At 46.2% G+C, this 20439-nt stretch overlaps 1 long non-coding RNA gene across 1 annotated transcript in view; it reads left to right on the top strand.

The window, feature by feature from the left end:
* The first annotated feature begins 918 nt into the window (after nt 1-918).
* The window catches only part of LOC140487722 (uncharacterized), a 32974-nt gene continuing 13453 nt past the window's right edge, over nt 919-20439 (top strand). The window contains exons 1-3 of the long non-coding RNA XR_011962893.1: nt 919-967; nt 13695-13777; nt 16890-16976. This is a non-coding gene — a long non-coding RNA (uncharacterized lncRNA). The remainder of the gene's footprint in view (nt 968-13694; nt 13778-16889; nt 16977-20439) is intronic.

The raw sequence follows: 20439 nt of genomic DNA, 5'->3' as shown, positions 1-20439 counted from the left end.
TTGACCGATCAAGAATAGAAAAGCAGGGGTGATGTTATGGAAACAAGATTCTGAGGAGCTTGACAGGGTAGATGTTGACTAGGTCTTCTAGCACCAGTGAAGTCTCAAACCAGGGGACATTACATAAGGGAACATTCATTTTAGAAAAAGTAAAGAATTTTTTCTCTGAGAATGGCTAGAATTTTCTCGCCCAAACAATTGTGAAAGTTAAATGTGGGAGGGGAATGGTTGGGTTACTCTTCGGAGGGTTGTTCTGGCTTGTTGGGCTGAAGGGCCTGTTTCCACATAGAATCACAGATTCCCTACTATCTCAAATTATTTTAAAAGAGGGCAGATAGATTTTTGAAATATTGAGCAGTTGAGGGCTATGCGGATCAAGCATAAAAAAGGTGTTGAGGTCTGGGTTGGCCAAGCCATGATCTGATAGAACAAGCTGAAGGCCATGAATGCCCTACTCCTGCTCCGATTCCTTGAGGCTCCTTTTCATGTTTTTTTTTGTTTCCAAAGAAGAGCGTGATACAATGTGCTAAAGATCTCAGATGTTGTGAAAAGCAGTGAAAATATGGTGTTTATGTACTGATTCAAATGGCATTGATTCATCAATCACAGCTTTCCAGTCATGAGTAGGAAGGCAATTCCCTCCATGAATAAAGGAAATCTACTGCAGAGCTCACACAAAGGGAATTCTTACCCTCAGTAAACTCTCCCATCACATTACCCAACATATCATCTAAAGCAGGATGCACTGCGCATGCCCTAGTCAACAAAGTGACACGCGGGTGATTGATGTCAGCACGGGACCAATGATAGGTCGGTGGGCGGATCTGGAGGACCGAGCGGGATGTTGGTCATCCAACCAATCAAAGTAAATGAAGGGCGGAGCTAAACTAAATCATGTGATCACCCTTGCGCGCGGCGCAGAGTTGATGTAATGAATGTTCGGGAAGTGATGGAGAGAAAGAGTACGGTAAGGAAAGAAATAAACAGTGAAACGGGAGAAAACCTGTGTTGCTATGAGCGGAGAGGTTTTACAAACAAATTGTGCACGTTGGAAAACACAAATTTGAACGTCCCAGTCCCGTGTTTGCAATAAATGGGGATTGCCTCAGCGGCTGCAGGCCTGAGTGAGCGCCGCCATCTTTATTCGGGACAACGATTCACTGGACACGTGCGGAGCCGCCATCTTTGTAGGGGGCAAGGTGCAGCCAGGCGCATGTGCAGCCTTTCTCTAGTTCAGAGTCATTGGGATCATAGCAGCTGTTAGAAACGAAAGTCGCTTCTTAATAATCGCTCTAGACAAATTCAGGAAAACAAAGTTTTATTAGCAAGTCTGCAGAGTTGGGCAGCCTTCTGAGTAAAAGGCGCGCTGAGGCTTACAAAGTTTCTCATTATATACAGCACAAGTCCCTCCCCTCCTTGGTTCTAACGAGCCACGAGGTTCACATTCTTAAAAACATCATTATTCTCCAATTTGCACCCTTATCACAAAGTCTGCAATAAATGTCTCCAATGTTCCTAGAGGTATTGTCTTTCTCCCCCTGTAGGTAAAAACAATGACTGCAGATGCTGAAAATCAAATACTGGATTAGTGGTGCTGGAAGAGCACAGCAGTTCAGGCAGCATCCAACGAGCAGCGAATATCAGTCAAAGACTTATTCTTCTCTGTCTGTGCTAGCGGTCTTATCAATCTGTAGCAGATATCTCTCGAGTCGTTTCCCTGTCCTGCAGTCTTTATCAGTCAAGGACTCATCCTTCCCTGCCTGTGTTTATGGTTTCATCAATCAAGGGCCTGTTTGTTTTTACTCTGCTCACAAACTGCATGCACAATTTTAAACTATTCTACTTTTGAGTATACAAAATGTTTTAAAAAAGCAAAAGTCTAATGTTTTTAGAAAAGAAGTCACTCTGCTCACAAATTGCATGCGCAATTTTAAACTATTCTACTTTTGAGTATACAAAATGTTTTAAAAAAGCAAAAGTCTAATCTTTTTTTAAGAAGCAAAAGTTTTGTCTTTTATTATAGATCAGTCTGTGGTCTAGGCACATCTTAAAGTTTGAACCGAAATTACCTCTCACAATTCCACCCTTTTCTCTTTTTAAGATGTGCCTGATCAAGATAAGCCCCCCCCCCCTTCCTCAAGGGCCCGGGAAATCCTTGGTCTTTCGCAGCAACATCACCTTAAGTTCCCGCGTCCCATGTTGTGGAACCACCACTGCCTGGAGTCGGGAAATATTTTTCTGAATTAAAAACTGAATACAGGGGGTTAGGCAGGGTAATACGAGAAGAAGAATCACAACCCCCCCAACCACCAGCAACGCCGTGCGCCACCAACTACCACCTAGGAGACCATCCCACCATCCGATGCCACTAAGAGGACGCCAAGATTCTACTGGCACATGGGCCAATTTCCGAATTTCATCGGAAATTTCCAAAACCGCTTTACCATTATCGTCAATTTCTAGACAGCAGTTAGTCAGGTTAAACTTCCCGCACACGCCCCCCTCCGAGGCCAACAGATAATCCAAGGCAAGTCGGTTTTGATATATAGCAGCCCTCATCTGATCTTGCTGCTTAGCCAGCAACTCCAGGGCCAGGGCAGTCCGGTTAGTAATAACCTCTACGACTGCTTTGAACCTGATAATACGATTTAACATATAGATAGGAGTACGGTATCCCCATGATCCGTCCTGTGCCCATGTAGCTGGCCCGTAGTATGCAATAACCCGGGCCTGTGGCCACTCATCCCCCCAATCACCGACTTGGATATCCCTTGGCAACCTACGGAGGGAGTCAAAGAGTTTAATTCCCAAATCGTCGCCTTCCTTCCGTGGTAATAGGAAGAACGCAGGTCGTATTAGACCCAGGAAGCATACCCCAGCCCATCCCATGGGCAGTTTGGAGTATGCCTGATTACCGCATATCCAAAATAGGCCATCTGGAGCAGGCCCTCCCTTCCCCTCAACGTTATCCCACAGCTCCTTTACCCCAGGGACGCCCTCATAAGGACTAGGACCACTGCAATTCCAGTAATCAGCCCCCAGCTCGTCAGAGGAGGAATCAGTACGTAATGGAACGCAATTTCCATGATCTCGGTTTGCAATGTACCAAGTAATATCCTCAGGCCACCATACTCGCGTGGTCGCGTCCAATACATTCTGACAGGGACTAATCCCTACCTCCATGGTCCCCTTGCCTTCAATACAGAACTGGCCCTCAGGGCTGTTTGTCAGTCTCCACCCCTGGCTTTTCCTTTCGTTGACATGAGTCCAAGTGGTTTGCAGTAATTCCCCTATGTCTAAGCTTTGGCCAGTCCACGGCCATTGTTCTGACATATGCGACCCCCACAAACCCAGCAATTGCTAACATTTAAAACAGTGGCTATTCTAGAGGTGAGATCAATAAACAGGTTTTGTGTAACATCAGGGAGTTCGATCTTTTCTTCTACCTCTTCGTATACAGATGGCACTTTAGAGAGCACGACCGTTCCCTGACGGTCTTGCTCTTTCCCCAACCCCCAATCAGTGTTCTGTATCTTAGTCTCCTTGACTCTGTCAACCTGCTCCCTGAGCAACACGGAGGATGGGTCCCACCTCCCAGTTTTGCTAATACACACCCAGCGGTCATTTATAGGGCATCCACGGATTTTGCCACCGTATCCTTTATTATATACCTGATAATAGGGTCTTCCACCCTCCCAACATTCATGGCGTGCACTCACATCGTAACACTAATCGTCCACATAGGAATGGGACACAAATGATCCCGTGTAAATTCGAATCCCAAGTCTTACTATAGTTCGACATTTGTCACATCTCCCCTCACCCTCCCCCACATACAGGAGTAAACTGATCAATATCCCCACCAATACAGTCCAAGTAGAGTTCATTATTGCTGTCTTTTCAGTTTTACCACCAACGGCTTGTCCCCTTGCTCACATGTCCAAGTGCTTTCTTCTTCAGACGGAACAGGCCCCTTTATCCTTGATGCGTGGACCCACCCTTTTTCTTTCGTCCGAACAGCTGCTTCAGTTGTTAACAGAACCAGGAACGGTCCTTCCCACCGCGGCTGGAGATTTTCGGCCTTCCAGGTCTTAACAAGTACCCAATCTCCGGGCTCCACCTTATGCAGGAGGAAGTCGAGCGGCGGCGTCTGAGCCAGGAGACCTTTCCTCCGGAGTTCTGCAAAAGAACGGGATAAGGCCAGTAAATAGTTTCTGACAAATACATCTCCCCCTTCTAGAGTGGGACATCCATCGACCTTACTCCAATATGGTAATCCGAACAGCATTTCATAAGGGGAAACCCCGACATCCCGGCGAGGTGCCGTACGAATCCTCAATAGGGCAATGGGCAGGCACTTCGGCCAAGGTAACTTAGTTTCTAACACCAGCTTAGTCAATTGGGTCTTGAGTGTGCCATTCATTCTCTCAACCCGACCCGAACTCTGAGGATGCCAGGGTGCATGGAATTTCCATTGGATACCCAGGGCAGTACAGATCAAATGGTGTAGCTTAGAAATAAAATGTGTCCCGCAGTCTGAGTCGATAGATTCCATTATGCCATATCTCGGGATTATATTCTCTAACAACAGTCGGGCCACGGTTGGTGCATCGTCTTTGGCAGTTGGGAAAGCCTCTACCCAGTGAGTGAAATGGTCTACTATTACTAGCAGATATTTCCATCGCTGCACTGAGGGTAATTCTGTAAAGTCGACTTGGATCCTCTGAAATGGCCTAATTGCGAGGGGCTGACCACCGGCTGGCATAGAACGCATGGCTTTCTGGTTAATACGCCGGCAAGTGGGGCATCCGACTACCTCCTGTTGGGCTAATGTGTGTATCCCCCTGCATACATAGTCTCTCAGGATCGTGTCACACATGGCTTGCACCCCCCCCCAGTGGGTCTGATGGTGTAATCGGTGCAGAATACCCCGGGTGATCTGTTTGTTCAGTACTTGTCTCCCATCAGGAACCGTCCACTTCCCGTTAGTATCTAGCCGGGCACCCAATTGATCCATTTTATCAATCTCCCCCTGGGTGAAGACGGGTTGTTTAGCGAGCCCTTCCCTCAACGGTATTAACGTTAACAATTGAATGGATTTTTCGACCGCTGCCCGCTTGGCTTCCTCATCTGCCAGCCGGTTTCCCACCGCTTCCGGTGTCGACCCCTTCTGGTGGCCGGGTACATGTACTACTGCGAGTTCCGTAGGTAACGCCAGGGCTTCCAACGTTAGGCTGATCATTTGTTCGTGAGCTAATTCTTTTCCCCGGGAAGTTATCAATCCTCGCTCCTTCCAGATTTTCCCGAAAGTATGAACGATTCCGTATGCATACTTTGAGTCAGTATATATGGTTCCCACTTTCCCTTCCAACAACTTCAGGGCCCTCTGGAGGGCGTACAACTCACAGGATTGGGCTGACCACTTCCCGGGCAGTCGCCCGGACTCGATCGTCTGTTTCGTTGCACCATCTATGACAGCATAGCCACTGTACCGAACTCCACTGATGCACCGGGAGGACCCGTCGATGTACAGTTCCTGTCCTTCACCCAGCGGGGCTTCTTGCAGGTCCTCTCGGCTCTTGGTCTGCAAGTCTACAAATTCCACACAATCATGCTCCTGTTCCCCATCTGCAGGACGTCCGTACAGAAACTGGGCTGGGTTGCAATGAGATCTTTTGCAAAATTGAGATCGTCCCCGGTCATCAAAATCGTCTCATACTTCAGGATGCGAGAGTCTGTTAACCAGCGGTGAGCCTTCTGAGCCAGTATGGCACTAACCGAATGTGGAGAATATACTGTGATCCTTCCTCCAAAGGTAAGTTTTCGGGCCTCTTCCACTAACATTGCCATAGCTGCCACTGCCTGTATACAGGTCGGCCATCCACATGACACAGGGTCTAACATTTTTGACAAAAATGCAACCGGCTGACGTTTTCCTGCCCGCAGCTGGGTAAGCACACCCTGGGCAATTCCGCCGGCGCTATTGACATATAACTGGAACGGTTCCTTCAGGGTGGGTCAAGCCAATACCGGAGCTCGGATCAGTTTACTTTTAATAATATTAAATCGCTGCTCCTCCTCATCTGACCAGTCCACCTTTTGTCCTTCTTGTCCCAGTTTGTCGTACAAAAACTTTACTAAAGTGGTGTAACTTTCAATCCATATCCGGCAATATCCTACTAGCCCCAGGAATTGTCTGATTTCCTTCTTCGTCCTGGGTATTGGCAGACCCGTAATCCCTGATATTCGTTCTGGCGTGATACGGCGATGTCCCTTACTGACTTGATGGCCCAGATATCTTACTTTTTGCTCCACAAACTGGAGTTTTGTCCTGGAGACTCGTAAGCCCTGTTTCCCCAGGAAGTTCAGCAGGGCAACGGTGTCTGCTCGTACCTCCTCTTCTCTTGGTCCTGAGAGTAAGAGATCATCGACATATTGGAGCAATTGATTCTCCGCGTTACACCGAAATCCTCCTAAGATCTGCTCCAGTATTTGTCCAAACAAGTTGGGTGACTCCGTGAATCCCTGCGGCAAGAGCGTCCATCTTAACTGTCGCTTTCGTCCTGTGAAGGGATTCTCCCATTCAAAGGCGAAAAGGTTCCGACTTTCTTCGTCAAGGGGGCAACTCCAGAAGGCATCCTTCAGATCTATTACGCTGAACCATTCATGTTCGGGGGGAATTTTACTCATTAACGTGTAGGGATTAGGTACCACCGGGTACCTAGCCTGGACTATTCATTCAACCCCCGCAAGTCTTGCACCAGCCTATATGTCCCATCCGGCTTCCTCACAGGGAGTATTGGAGTATTGAAAGGGGACATACATTCCTCCAGTAGTCCATCTGTGATTAATCTTTCTGTCACAGGTTGTAACCCCTCCCGTCCTTCCATAGCAATCGGGTACTGTTTCCTTCTTACCGGGCCTCTTCCTGGTAACATGGTGATTTGGAGAGGTTTGATGTTTAGACCCCCTCTGTTCCCCTCTCGGTACCATACTTCCGGGTCTATTTGTTGATCATCTTCTTCGGTGAGGGCGAACAACCTTACCACCATTTCCCCGTTACTTGGTACCGTTCCGATCCCTAGTTTGACCTGCAAGTCTCTTCCTAACAAATTAAACCCCGCCGATGGCAGTAGAAGGAGGTCTCGTTTAGTAGTTCTGTTCTCATACCCAATTTCCACGTCCTTCACCACTGGGACTTGTAATTTCTGTCCTCCAATTCCAGATACCCCCATAACTTTTCCTCCTGCTCGGGTGCCTGGGGGTATTTGGATTATACTTGATCTTTCGGCTCCCGAGTCCACCATAAATGTGATCTCCGATCCTTGGGGTCCTACTTTCAAGTTTACCAGGGGTTCCTGTCTATAGTCCTTTTGCCCCAAGGGTAGGAACCCCCGACCTCCCTAATCTTCCTCCATCAGTGCGTACGACCGCACCTCCCGCTTGTAGCGGGGGCACTCCCGTTTAAAATGTCCCTCTTCATTACAGTAGTAACATCTGAGTATCCTCCTCGTTTCCCTGTCGCGGTCTCGCGTTCCTCCACTCTTCCTTTGTTCCGGCCATGGTTCTCTTTTCCTCTGCTCTTGCCACGACTCTCCCCTTTCCTGTTTCTGCCATGGCTCTCCCTTTTCCCTTCTTCCAGCTGTCATTTGTTGCACCGTTTGCATCATTATCTTTGTCGCCTTCTTTTGCTTCTCATCGTCCCTTCTCACAAACACCTTTTGCGCCTCCCGTAGTAGTTCACTTAGAGATTTACTATCCCAATCATCCATTTTCTCTAACTTCTTTCGTATGTCCGGCCAGGCTTTTGATACCAACTCTACCCGTATGAGTTGTTGTCCCACGTCCGTCTCAGGGTCCACCCCAGCGAACTGCTGCAAGTTCTTCCTAATCCTGTCTAGGAAGTCCGTAGGGGTTTCTTCCGGGTTTTGATGATTACCAAAGGCCTTGGTAAAATTGTGCCCCTTCGGGGCTGCCTGTCTTATTCCTTTTATCCAATATTCCCCCATGTCTCTCATGTTGCGCCGTCCTTCCTCCGTGTTCTTATTCCACTCGGGGTCGGTGAGGAGAAACTTCTGCTCCCCTCCTTCTCCCCCCCTCTTTCTCCCAGACCAAGAGCGCAGCTTGTCGTATCATCTGACGTTCCTGGCTAGAGAACGATGTTTTCATGATGGAACACATCTCTTCCCACGTGTAAGTATTCGGACCCAGGAACTGATCTAATTGTTCAGCCAGGCCCATGGGGTCCTCTAGTAGACCCTTCATCTCCCTCCTGAAATTCCGTACTTCAGTACTCGTCAAGGGAACGTCTACATATCCCGTCCTTCCTTCCTCGCCCCCCATGGGCACTTCCCGGAGTGGATTCATTATTGCAATTGAGGTAGGGTTTTGTCCGTGACCCCTTCCAGCTCGAGATCTGGTCTGTACCCCTGAGGTAGCCTGTGATTCCTCCCCATTTTCTTCCCCTTCCTCTGACTCGTCGTCACCCGGAGGAACATTTTGTGGGGCAGACGGGGTCACGTAGGGCGGTGGTAAGTGATCTAAAGGTTCCCATTCTTTCTGCCTTCTCGAGTCTTCATTAGTTGCCTGCATTTGGCAAGATATCGTAACCGGTAGCCAACAAAGGGCATAATCACTTTCTTCCAGATTATCATTAGGTTTTGAATTGACATATAAAATGAGAGCTTGCCGGACCCAGTCTTCGTCAGTACCGAATCTAGGCCACCACACTGAGTCGCCCTGAATAGGTTTCTGGGACCACTTTTCACATTATTTTACCATCTTCCTTCTAGATTTTCCTTTTCTCCCACCCTGATTCCAATTATTTAACATTCTTCCTAACGGACTATCGTCAGGTACCCCGGGGTATGTGTCATTGTCCCTGTTTAAGCCTACCCTTCCCTTAATCGCCTTGGATCCCTTATTTCCCATTGCCGAGGACTTCGTATTTCTCGTATTATCCCGTGATAATCTATCACAATTTAGCCAATTCCCGGACCTTCAGTCCCGTGATCGCCCAGGTTCCTTTGCAGGCACCCCCGGTCTTTGGATTCCTGTGTCCAACGTCTCTGTGACACAGATCACAGGCACCCCGTAGGTACACGTTCCTCCTCAAACACGGTCTCTGCAAAATCCCTCACAGGCGAGCCCCGGCCTCTAGATACCTGAGTCCCACGTCTCTGTAGAAAAATCCACAGGCACCCCGTAGGTCCCCAGGCTTCCGGAAACACGGTCCCCGCAAGTTTTTTTCTTACCTGGGTTCGGTGCACCGAAATTACTCGATCGTTAACCGTCCCCACTGCCTCGGCCACACCCCTCCTTTGTTTTCCTGAGCCTCCTGGGTATCACTCGCTCAAGCCGCGCGGGGCGACAAGCAAGGAATCAGGGACTGCCGAACTCGGCAGGGTGCACCTTCTCCGATGTCCTTCCTCAGCTCCCCTCGCGGCCGGAGTGTTGATCGGATGAGCCCCCAAGTTGTTAGAAATGAAAATCGCTTCTTAATAATCGCTCTAGACAAATTCAGGAAAACAAAGTTTTATTAGCAAGTCTGCAGAGTTGGGCAGCCTTCTGAGTAAAAGGCGCGCTGAGGCTTACAAAGTTTCTCATTATATACAGCACAAGTCCCTCCCCTCCTTGGTTCTAACGAGCCATGAGGTTCACATTCTTAAAAACATCATTATTCTCCAATTTGCAACCTTATCACAAAGTCTGCAATAAATGTCTCCAATGTTCCTAGAGGTATTGTCTTTCTCCCCCTGTAGTCTTATCAGTCAAAGACTTATTCTTCTCTGTCTGTGCTAGCGGTCTTATCAATCTGTAGCAGATGTCTCTGTATCAATCTGTAGCAGATGTCTCTCGAGTCGTTTCCCTGTCCTGCAGTCTTTATCAGTCAAGGACTCATCCTTCCCTGCCTGTGTTTATGGTTTCATCAATCAAGGGCCTGTTTGTTTTTACTCTGCTCACAAACTGCATGCACAATTTTAAACTATTCTACTTTTGAGTATACAAAATGTTTTAAAAAAGCAAAAGTCTAATGTTTTTAGAAAAGAAGTCACTCTGCTCACAAATTGCATGCGCAATTTTAAACTATTCTACTTTTGAGTATACAAATGTTTTAAAAAAAGCAAAAGTCTAATGTTTTAGAAAAGAAGCAAAAGTTTTGTCTTTTATTATAGATCAGTCTGTGGTCTAGGCACATCTTAAAGTTTGAACCGAAATTACCTCTCACAGCAGCCAATACTGCTCTGATTCACCTCTGGGCTCCCTCATGACCACTTTGTCAATATCTAGCTTCCTCAGTCTCGAAAGTAATTTATAGACAAAGGGCGGCCCAGCCCCTGACCATGTACTGCTCTATTATCAGATTACTTTTTTCTTGAATATTTTTGACAGTCAAGAATTCTTTTTTCCAACAAGCAAGTGTATTTTCCTTCCATTTCTGACTATCAAATTCTGTACCCCCCTGTAATCCAATTTGCACTCCCTGAAACATCAACTGTATTTCTCCTTCCACAGATACCAGTGATTAATGCCAAAGCCCTGTTGCCTGTGGAGAGGGTGATGCTTGACTTTCTTGTACAGCTGCAATTTGTGTGGTGAAGGTGCTCCTACAATGTGGTTGGAGAAGAGACATGACAGAGTATTCATTCAGCAACAGTGATGGTTTGAAAATAATGTCCAAATCAACAACAGTTTGTATTTCTATTATCATGCTTATAATTTCACAAAAATACTATTGAGAACTTTAGACATAAGGCCAGAGATGGAGATATTAGGTCAGGTGACCAAAAGCACTGCCAAAAAGCAGGTTTTGAGGGATGTCTTAAAGGTGGAAAGCAGGTCTGTGAGGTTTTGGCTGTGAATTTCAGACCATGCTGCTTCAGCATGTGTAGAAACAGCCGCGCCACACAGGTGAACTAATGAATTAACAAATGGTTGGGAGTCTCTAAGAAAATGGGTTGTCGAAGTCTCAAAGTGTGTGTGGTGTAGGGAGCTAGGGATTATCACAGCCAGGAATTAAATCAAGTGTGAGAATTTTAAATTGAGGGATATTGGCCAGGTGCTGGCAGGTGAGACTAGATTGGGTTGGGGTATCTGGTCGGCATGGACGGGTTGGACCGAAGGGTCTGTTTCCATGCTGTACATCTCTATGGCTGTATGCTGTTGATTCTAATTAGGAACCTTTTGATGAATCAACAAGCTGAGATTTAGACTTTCTTGAGATTACAGGGAGGTTGAATGTGGGAAGCTGGCCCTGAGTGTGTTTGGAAAATGAAGTCGGGAGATAACACACAATGGATGAGAGTTTCAGTATATGAGTTGAGATGAGGGTGGAATCAGCTAGAATTAGTGATCTTGGAGTGGGACTGAGTTGTCACAGTCACCTCACCTCTGGGATTCAGCTGGTTGTCAGGTTGTTAATCAGGGCAGTAACACAATCGGGAGCTGAGTGGCCCTGGTGGAGCCTAAAATGAGTGTCACTCAGCTGGCTGTTGCTGAGCAGCTGCTGCTTGGTAGCCCTGTTGATAACATCTTCCATCACTTTACTGCTGATCGAGTGTGGACTGATAGAGGGAAATTGGCTGGGTTGGATTGCCCTGTGTTTTTGTGTTGAACATCCCTGGACAATGTTCCACATTGTCGGTAGATGCCAGTGTTGGAGCGGTACTTGGGTTGGTGGGTGGCAAGTTCTGGCGCACAAGATATCAGTATTATTGCCAGAATATTGGCAGGGCACGTAGCCTTTGCACTACTTAACCATTTCTTGATGTTATTCAAAACTGAATCGAACTGGCTTAAAACTCACATCTGTGATGTTGGAAACCACTGGAGAAGGCTGAGATGGATCATCCCACTTTGCACTTCTGGCTGCAGATTGCTGCAAATGCTGTTGTCTTATCTGGTGCATGGGTGTGTGAGGCCCCTCCATCAGTAAGGGTGGGGATATCTGTGATGCTTCCTCCAGTGAGTTGTTTAATTATCCATCACCGTTCACAACTGGGTGTAGCAGAACTGCAGAGCTCCGATCTGTTCCATTGGATGTCGGATCACTTAGCTCTGTTGCTTGCTGCTGATGCTGTTTGATATACAGGTAGTTCTGTTTGATAGCTTCACCAGGTTGGCACTTCATTTTTAAGTCTGCCTGGTGCTGCACATGGCATGCCCTCCTTTACTGTCCATTGTGATGGGTGAGAGCAGGATTTACAAACCCATGAGACTACAGATTGTTCTGGAGTACAGTTCTGCTGCTGTTGATGTCCCACACTGCCTCAGAGCTACCCAGTTTGAGATCCTGCATCTCTTCGAAGTCTATCCCATTTAGAACTGGTGATAGTGTCACTCAACACGATGGAGGTTTTTCTCAATTTTAAGGCAAGACTTTGTCTCCAAAAGGAATGTGTGATGGTCGCTCTTACCGATACTGTCATGGCCAGATGTATCTGCTGCTGGTCAATTCATAACAATGAGATCAAGTATGTTTTACACTCTTGTTGGTTCCCTCACCACCCGCTGCAGACTCAGTTGAGCAGCTATATCCTTTAGGACCTGGCCAGCTCAGTCAGTAATTCTGTTGCAGAGTAAGTCTCGATAGTGGACATTGAAATCCTGTACCCAGAGTACGTTTGACATCATTTTAGTTCCTCAGTGCTTCCTCCAAGTGTTGTTCAACATGAAGGAGAACTGATCCATCAGCCAAGGGAGGACAGTACGTGGTAATCAGCAGGAGCTGTGAGACTTCCTGGTCTCCGGATTCAATGCTGAGTACTCCCAGGGCAAATCCTCCCTGTCTGTGCCACCACCTCTGCCTGGTCTGCCCTGCCAGTGGGACAGGACATATCCAGAGATTTCAGGAGAAAGTGAAGACTGCAGATGCTTGCGATCAGAGTCAAGGGTCTGGTGCTGGAAAAGCACAGCAGGTCAGGCTGATGAAGGGCTTAGTCTTGAAACGTCGATTCTCCTGCTCCTCGGATGCTGCCTGACTGTTGTGCTTTTCCAGCACCACACTCTCGAGGGCGGCACGGTGGCACAGTGGTTAGCACTGCTGCCTCACAGCGCCAGAGACCCGGGTTCAATTCCCACCTCAGGTGACTGTCTGTGTGGAGTTTGCACGTTCTCCCCTTGTCTGCGTGGGTTTCCTCCGGGTGCTCCGGTTTCCTCCCACAGTCCAAAGATGTGCAGGTCAGGTGAATTGGCCATGCTAAATTGCCCGTAGTGTTAGGTAAGGGGTAGATGTAGGGGTATGGGTGGGTTATGCTTCGGCGGGGCGGTGTGGACTTGTTGGGCCGAAGGGCCTGTTTCCACACTGTAAGTAACCTAATCTAATCTAATCTAGGGATAGTGATGGTGGTGTCTGGTCATTGTTTGTAAGAGATGATTCCGCGAGTATGACTATGTCAGGCTGTTCCTTGACTAGTCTGTGAGACAGCTCTCCACATTTTGGCACCAAATACCATATGTTAGTGAGGAGGATGTTGCACCATCGAGAGGGCTGATTCTGTGGTTGTAATTTCTGGTGCCTTGTTAGTTGCCAACTGGTCCATCTAGTTTCATTCCTGTATTGAGACTTTGCAGTGATTAATACAGTGAGTAGCTGGCTGGGCCGCTGTCAGGTTGGCAGGATTTTTTTTCGCCATTGACAATGGTTTCATGGAGATCAGGAGATTCCTAATACGTTGTTTTTTTCTTGAATTCAGATTCCACCATCTGCCAAGATGGGATTGAAACCAGGACTTCAGCCGTTTGTTTTAATATTCTGGAATAAAGCTAAATACATCAGGTTTGTTCACTCATTTTAAATATCACTTACCCAGGTTTTGTTTCTTTGTAAAACACTGTCCATCGTCCTGTCTCCTCCATCCTCCCCTCCAACAACGAGTGAGGAGCACATGGAGTTTCTGTCACTAAGACTGAGATAATCCGATCTACTGCTTCCCTCCCTCCCATGAGCCCGCTGAGCCAAACTGCCTCACGTAGTGTTCCTGGTTTTCATCCTTAACCTACATCTTTCTCCAGTCTCTTGTCAAGCCTTATCAGAGCTCCCCTTGACCCTTTACCCTAATCTCGTTAAACTCACATTCCAACTCTCTTTCCTCCGCTGCCGCCTCATCACTCCCCCCTCCCCAATTCATGGATATTGTTCCTTGTTCTGTCTGTTGGTCTTTTCTGGTTGTGTCCTTCTCTCCCATTCTGTGAAAAACTAATATTTGACCTCACCGTTGTTGGAAAATCCTGCTCCATCTCCATTCTCCCTTTCCTTTCTGAATTCCTTGCATTTGGTGTCCCTCAACGATCTATCCTTGGTCTCTCCTGTATCTCACGTACATAGTGCCAGGAGGTGATATCATCCAAAAACACTGTGTTAGGTTTGACATGTATTCTGACGATGCCCAGCTCTCCCTCCCCATCATCCCTCTCCATTACTCCGCTGTTACTCAGTTATCAAACTGCTTACCACATTCCCACTACTCGATTAGCTGCAATTTCCTCCAATGAAACATTGTCAAGGTTAAACCCATTGCCTTACCTTTACCTTTCTGCTGAGCCCCTCCCTCCCACTGGGAACTCTCTGAGGCAGAACCACACTCTTCACAATATTGCTGTTATGTCTAACCCCAAGGTGACCTTCTGATCAGACATCCACACAATCACAACACCAGGAAATCCAATCTCTTAAATGTTGCTTTTCTCCACCTCACCCCAGCTCTATTGCTACTGAAACCCCTTACCCGCGTCTGTGTCACCTTAAACTTGAATCCAAAACAGAATCCTTGATTCCGTGACTTAGAATCTGGTTTCAGACTCCCCTCTCAGTATTTACCCTCAGACACATCCTCTCAGTATTTATCCTGTCAAACCCCTTAAGAATCCCATCTGTCTCACTGAGATCACCTCTCTTTCTCCAAAATCCAGTGAGTAGTCCCAATCTTTTCAGCCTTTATTTAAAAGATAATCCCTCCAAACCAGGGATCATCTCATTGAATCTTCCCTGAAATGCCTCCAATAAAGTGACACATTTCCTTCTCTAAAGGGACCAAAACTGCTCTCATTACTGCAGATATGGTGGTCTCACCAGCACCTCCACACGTTACTCTCAGGTAGAGACTCCAAACTCTAATACTGAAAACCCTTGAAACAAAACATTCGATTCCCCTTCCTGATTCTCTGTTGTAACTGTGTGGTAGCTTTCTGTATTTCCTGAACAATTACCCCCGGTCCCTTTGTCGTGCAGCTTTCTACAGTTTCCACCATTTAAATAGTACTTTGTTCTTTTATTATCTCCTCCAAAATGAGCAACTTCCCATTTTCCCAAGTTACACCCCATCTGGCAACTTGTTGCCCCGTTCTCCTGTGCATCTCTCTCTTTTCATAATCCTCTTAGACCTTTACAGTTATGCCTTTTCTAGGAGATATCCCCCCTTCCCATTCTTTCAAACATTTACTGGGAGCACTGGGCAGTGGGAAGCAGACAGTGTTACTATCTTTTTAGGGATACGCTTTGGAGTGATTGAGAGGATCTTCCTACCCATTGGTCAGGATGGAGACAACTTGCCCATCGTTAGGCATTAGCCTTTCACACCCGTGTCTTATTGATGAGGCAGAGCGGCAGCACGGAATGAAAGAAAAGAAAGTAATTCTTGTTCCCCATATCTCACTGACGCTTGGATCATTTTCTCCAATGTGTCAAAGAACTGCTGTGTTCAGTCACATGAGATCTCAAGTTGGAATCTCCTAGAAACCCACAGATTTCCCCCTGAGTTGACTGCTGATGTCCTCAAGGGTAATATGTACAGTAATCCTGGGCCACGAGGAGGTGATGGTGTGAGTTTCTAACTTGAACTGATAGTGACAGATTTTATAAACTTGTATCAGTAATCTCAGTAAATATTCTGCTAAACTCTGATTGAATTACTCAGTGTATCAGGATCTGGATATTCGCAGTGTGTGTGTGAGTATTGTGTTCCAGATCAATCCCATTTGCTGCTTAAAAATTCTCCTTTGAATCATCGCATTCTCTCAAAAGGTCTCCCCAAACCTTCAATGTGTCATGTAATCCTTTTATGATGACCTGATGAGTGTAAGGTTTATTATTCGAATGTGTAATTTTTGTATAAGGATGTCTCAGAGAGGGAGCAGAATATTCTTAAAGGGGAGAATAACCATTTTGAGGGGAGGCTGTTGTTTATTGGTATCAATGACATGGGAATAGAAGAGTTCACATTATTGGATAATTGGAATCTCTTGTGGGGTAGAATCGACCTCCATCAGAAGGATGGATTGTACTGGCACTGGAAGGGAACAGTTGCTAGTGCTATTCAGGAGGCATTAAACCAGTGAAGGAATGTGGGTAAACCCAGAGAGAGAGTGAGGGAAGAGCTCAGTCTGATGTCGGTACAGTTCAGATGTCAAACAGTCAAGGCAGACAAGGGCAAGGCACAGAATGAGCAGTTACCCTGCATTTGTTTCAATGCAGGAGGCCCGATAGGTCGGGCAGAGGAGCTCAGGGTATGGTTTTGAACATCGCACTGGGATATTATAGCAATTACAGAGGCATGACTTAATGATGGATAGGACCAGCAGCTTAATGTATAGATGCAATAGCAAAGATAGAAAGGGGGCAACAGAGCAGGGGGAGAGGTATTTTTGATAAGGGATAACATTTCAGCTGGGCTTCAAGAGGGTATTCCTGGGAGTACATCCAGGCAGGTTATACAGATGGAACTGAGAAATAAGAAAGGGATGATCTCCTTATTGGGATGGTATTATTGACCACCCCCCACTTCCCCAATAGTCAGCAGGGAGTTGAGAAGCAAATTTACTAAGAGATCACTTATCTGTAAGAATAGTATGGTTGTGTACAAGACTTGACCTTCTTTGTTATTCATTCACAGGATGAGGGTATCACTGACTGGGCCCAAAGGGCAGTAAAGAGTCAACCACATTGCTGTGGTTCTGGAGTCACATGTAGGCCAGACCAGGTAAGGATGGCAGATTCCTTCCCTGAAGGATATTAGCGAATCTGGTGAGGTTTTATTTCGCAATAATCAACAATGGATTCATGGTCTTTAATAGATTCTTAATTCCAAATTTTTATTGAATTCACATTCCACTGTCTGCCGTGATGGGATCCAAACCCTGGGCCCCAGAACGTTATCTGGGTGTCTGGATTATCCATCTAGTGATAATCTCACTAGGCCATTTGGTAGGGTGAGTGACTGAGGTATCCGTGGGGCAGCACATCAGCACCAAAGATCCCACGGTCTCTGCGGAAGATAGAAAGGGCTGGGAGGGAGATATATCCCTAGTGGTGGGGTCTGACTGTAGGTAGCGGACATAGCAGAGGTTAATGGAGATTAGTGGGTGGTGGGTGGCAGGTGAGGAGCGGGGGATTCTATTCTTATTGTGGTTGGAGGGGTGGGGGGAAGGCGGAGGTACAGGAAGTGGAAGATATGCGTTGGAGTGCATTGTTGATCAAGTAAGAGGGAAATGCAGTCCTTGAAAGAGGAAACCTTTCTGGGATGACCTGGAGTGGAATTGCTTCTTCTGGGAGCAGATATGGCAGAGGCGGAGGAATTGGGAGTACATGATCACGTTTTTATAGGAATATACTCGAGGGTAATCAGGAGAGCAAAAAGGGGACTTGAAATATCTCTAGGAAATAGTTTAAGGAGAATCCAAAGAGATTCTACAAATACATTAAGGATAAAATAATAACCAGACAGAGAGTAGGACCCTTAAAGATCAACAAGGCCATCTATGGAACAACAGGAGGTGGGAGAAATACTATGCTATTCTATTCTAGAGAGTTTGGAGAAATAAATAGTGATAACTTGAAAAGTGTCTATATTACAGAGGAGGAAGTACTGGATGTCTTAAACAGTAGCAAGGTGGATAAATCCCTGGGACCTGATCAGGTGTATCCCAGAAATTTGTGGAAAGCTAGGAAGGTGATGGCAGTGCCCCTCCCTGAGGTATTTATATAATTTTTTGTGACAGGTGAGGTGTTGGAAGATTAGTGCCATTATTTTAAAAAAGTGGTACGGAAAGGCCAGGGAACAAGAGAACAGTCAACCTAACGTCAGTGGTAGGTAAGTTGTTGGAAGGGATTCTGAGGGACAGGATTTACATGTATTTGGAAAGACAAGGATTGATTAGGGATAGTTAACATGGCTTTGTGTGTGGGAAATTCTCTCTCTCTAATTTGATTGAGTTTTTTTGAAGATGTGACAAAGATGATTGATGAAGGCAGACTGGACGTTGTCTATATGGACACTGAACGATGTTCCACAACGCAGACTGGTTAGCAAGGTTAGATAACATGAAATGTTGGGAGAACTAGCCATTTGGATACAAAACTGGCTTGAAGATAGGAGGCAGAGGTTGGTGATGGAGGGTTGCTTTGCAGACTGGAGGCCTGTGAGCAGCATTGTCCTGCTGGAATGGATATTGGATCCTTAAATACATGACTTGGATATGAATATATGAGATATGGTCAGTGGGTTTACAGAAGACACCAAAATTGGAGGTGTAGTGGACAATGAAGAAGGTTAGTTCAGAATGCAACAGTATCTTGACCAGATGGGCCATTGGAGTGAGGAATGGCAGACTGGGTTCAATTTAGACAAATGTAAGCTGTTGGATTTTGGAAAGGCAAATCAGAGCAGGACTTATACACTTAATGGTAAAGTCCTTGGGAATGTTGCTGAACATAGAGACCATGGAGTGCAGGTTCATTGTTCCTTGAAAGTAGAGTCGCAGGTAGGCAGACTAGTGAAGGTTGTGTTTGGTATGCTTATATTTATTGGTCAATGCACTGAGTACAGAAGCTGGGACGTCAAATTGTGGTTGGACAGGACATTGATTGAGCCATTTCAGGAATTCTGTTTTAAGTTTGAAATTCCCTGTTCTGGAAAGGATATTGTTAATCTTGAAAGAGTTCAGACAAGATTTACAAAGACTTTGCTAGGGTTGGAGGATTTGGGCTACAGGGAGAGGCTGAATAGGTCAGGGTTAATTTCCCTGGAGAGTCAAAGACTGAGAGGTGACTTCATGGAGATTTATAAAATCATGAGGGGCATGGATAAGGTGAGCAGCCAGGGTCTTTTCACCGCAGTTAGGTGGGTTCAAAACATGATCACATGGGCTTAAGTTGAGAGGGCAAAGATTAAAAACGGATCTGAGGGGCAAAGTTTTCAAGCTGTGTGTGGTGTATGTGTGGAATGAGCTGCCAGATAAAGTAGTTGAGGCTGATACAATTACAACATTTGAAAGGCATCCGATTGGGTACGTGAATAGGAGGAGTTTCCAATGATACAGACCAATAGCTGGCAAATGGGGCTCCGTTTGTTGAGGATTCCTAGTTGTCATGGACAAATTGGACCAAAGGTCTGTTTCTGTGCTGTACATCTCTATGACACTAATAAATGAAAATAAGATGTGTTCCTCTTTTGTGGAGAGCTAGCAGAAGCACAGATAATTGTCCTTGGAGCTGAGAAGGTGAAGCAGTGATCTTGACCAGGTGCAAATTTGTTTCTAGGATATCTAATCTGCAGAGCGAGGGGAATTGTTAACAATGTCACAATTTTAGTAACTATTTTCAAGTAATTGGCAAATAATATGTGAATATGTGAACTTTTTTTATTCAGTAAGTTCTGAGTATCTGGAACAGGCTGAATGACAGCTGGACACAGACTCAGCAGTTATTCATAAACAGATTTGGAATTTTACTTTTTAAGGGAAGATTTGGTGGGCTATGGGCAAATGGGAAGGGAATTGGGACAGATTTGCAGCATCTCCAGAGGGAGAGGGTACATCCCAAATGGGCTGAATTGCCCCAGGCTCTGTGCTCTATCATACTGCCCCATTAACTGTGAATGCTGAAGCTCATCCCAGGGCAGAGAGAGGGAGGATCCCACCACTCACCTCACAATGGGCCTCGATGATTGATGTCAGCGCAGGCCAATAGGGGGCAGAGGGCAGTACTGGAGGACCAGGTCGTACCAGTTTGTCCTCCAACCAATCTGAGTGAATGAGGGCATCCTCAAGGCTGGAACTAAAGAAAGGCACATATCACAGAGATCTGAGAAACTGGAGGACATGAGATAGGGAGCGTTCTGTGGTTGGTGAGGAATTCTATAAATAAGGAAGAGTTGTGAGGCTGGATGAGGTGACAGTGATTGGGAGAGTTGTGAGGATGGAGGAATTTAGAGTGAGTGAGGATTAGAGTCATAATGTTATACAGCAAGGAAACAGGCCCTGTGTCCAACCAGTCCATGCCAACCATAATTCCAAACTGAACTAATTGTACCTGCCTCCGCTTGGTCCACATCCATCCAAATATTTCCTATTTATGTACTTATCTGAAAGTCTTTTAAATATTGTAATGGTATTCACAGCTACCACTTTCTCTGGAAGTTCATTCCACGTGTGTAATTTTTTTTT

Source organism: Chiloscyllium punctatum, chromosome 17 (genome assembly GCF_047496795.1).
Source record: "Chiloscyllium punctatum isolate Juve2018m chromosome 17, sChiPun1.3, whole genome shotgun sequence".
Lineage (NCBI taxonomy): Eukaryota > Metazoa > Chordata > Chondrichthyes > Orectolobiformes > Hemiscylliidae > Chiloscyllium > Chiloscyllium punctatum.
This window is presented reverse-complemented; position numbering and strand designations above follow the sequence as displayed.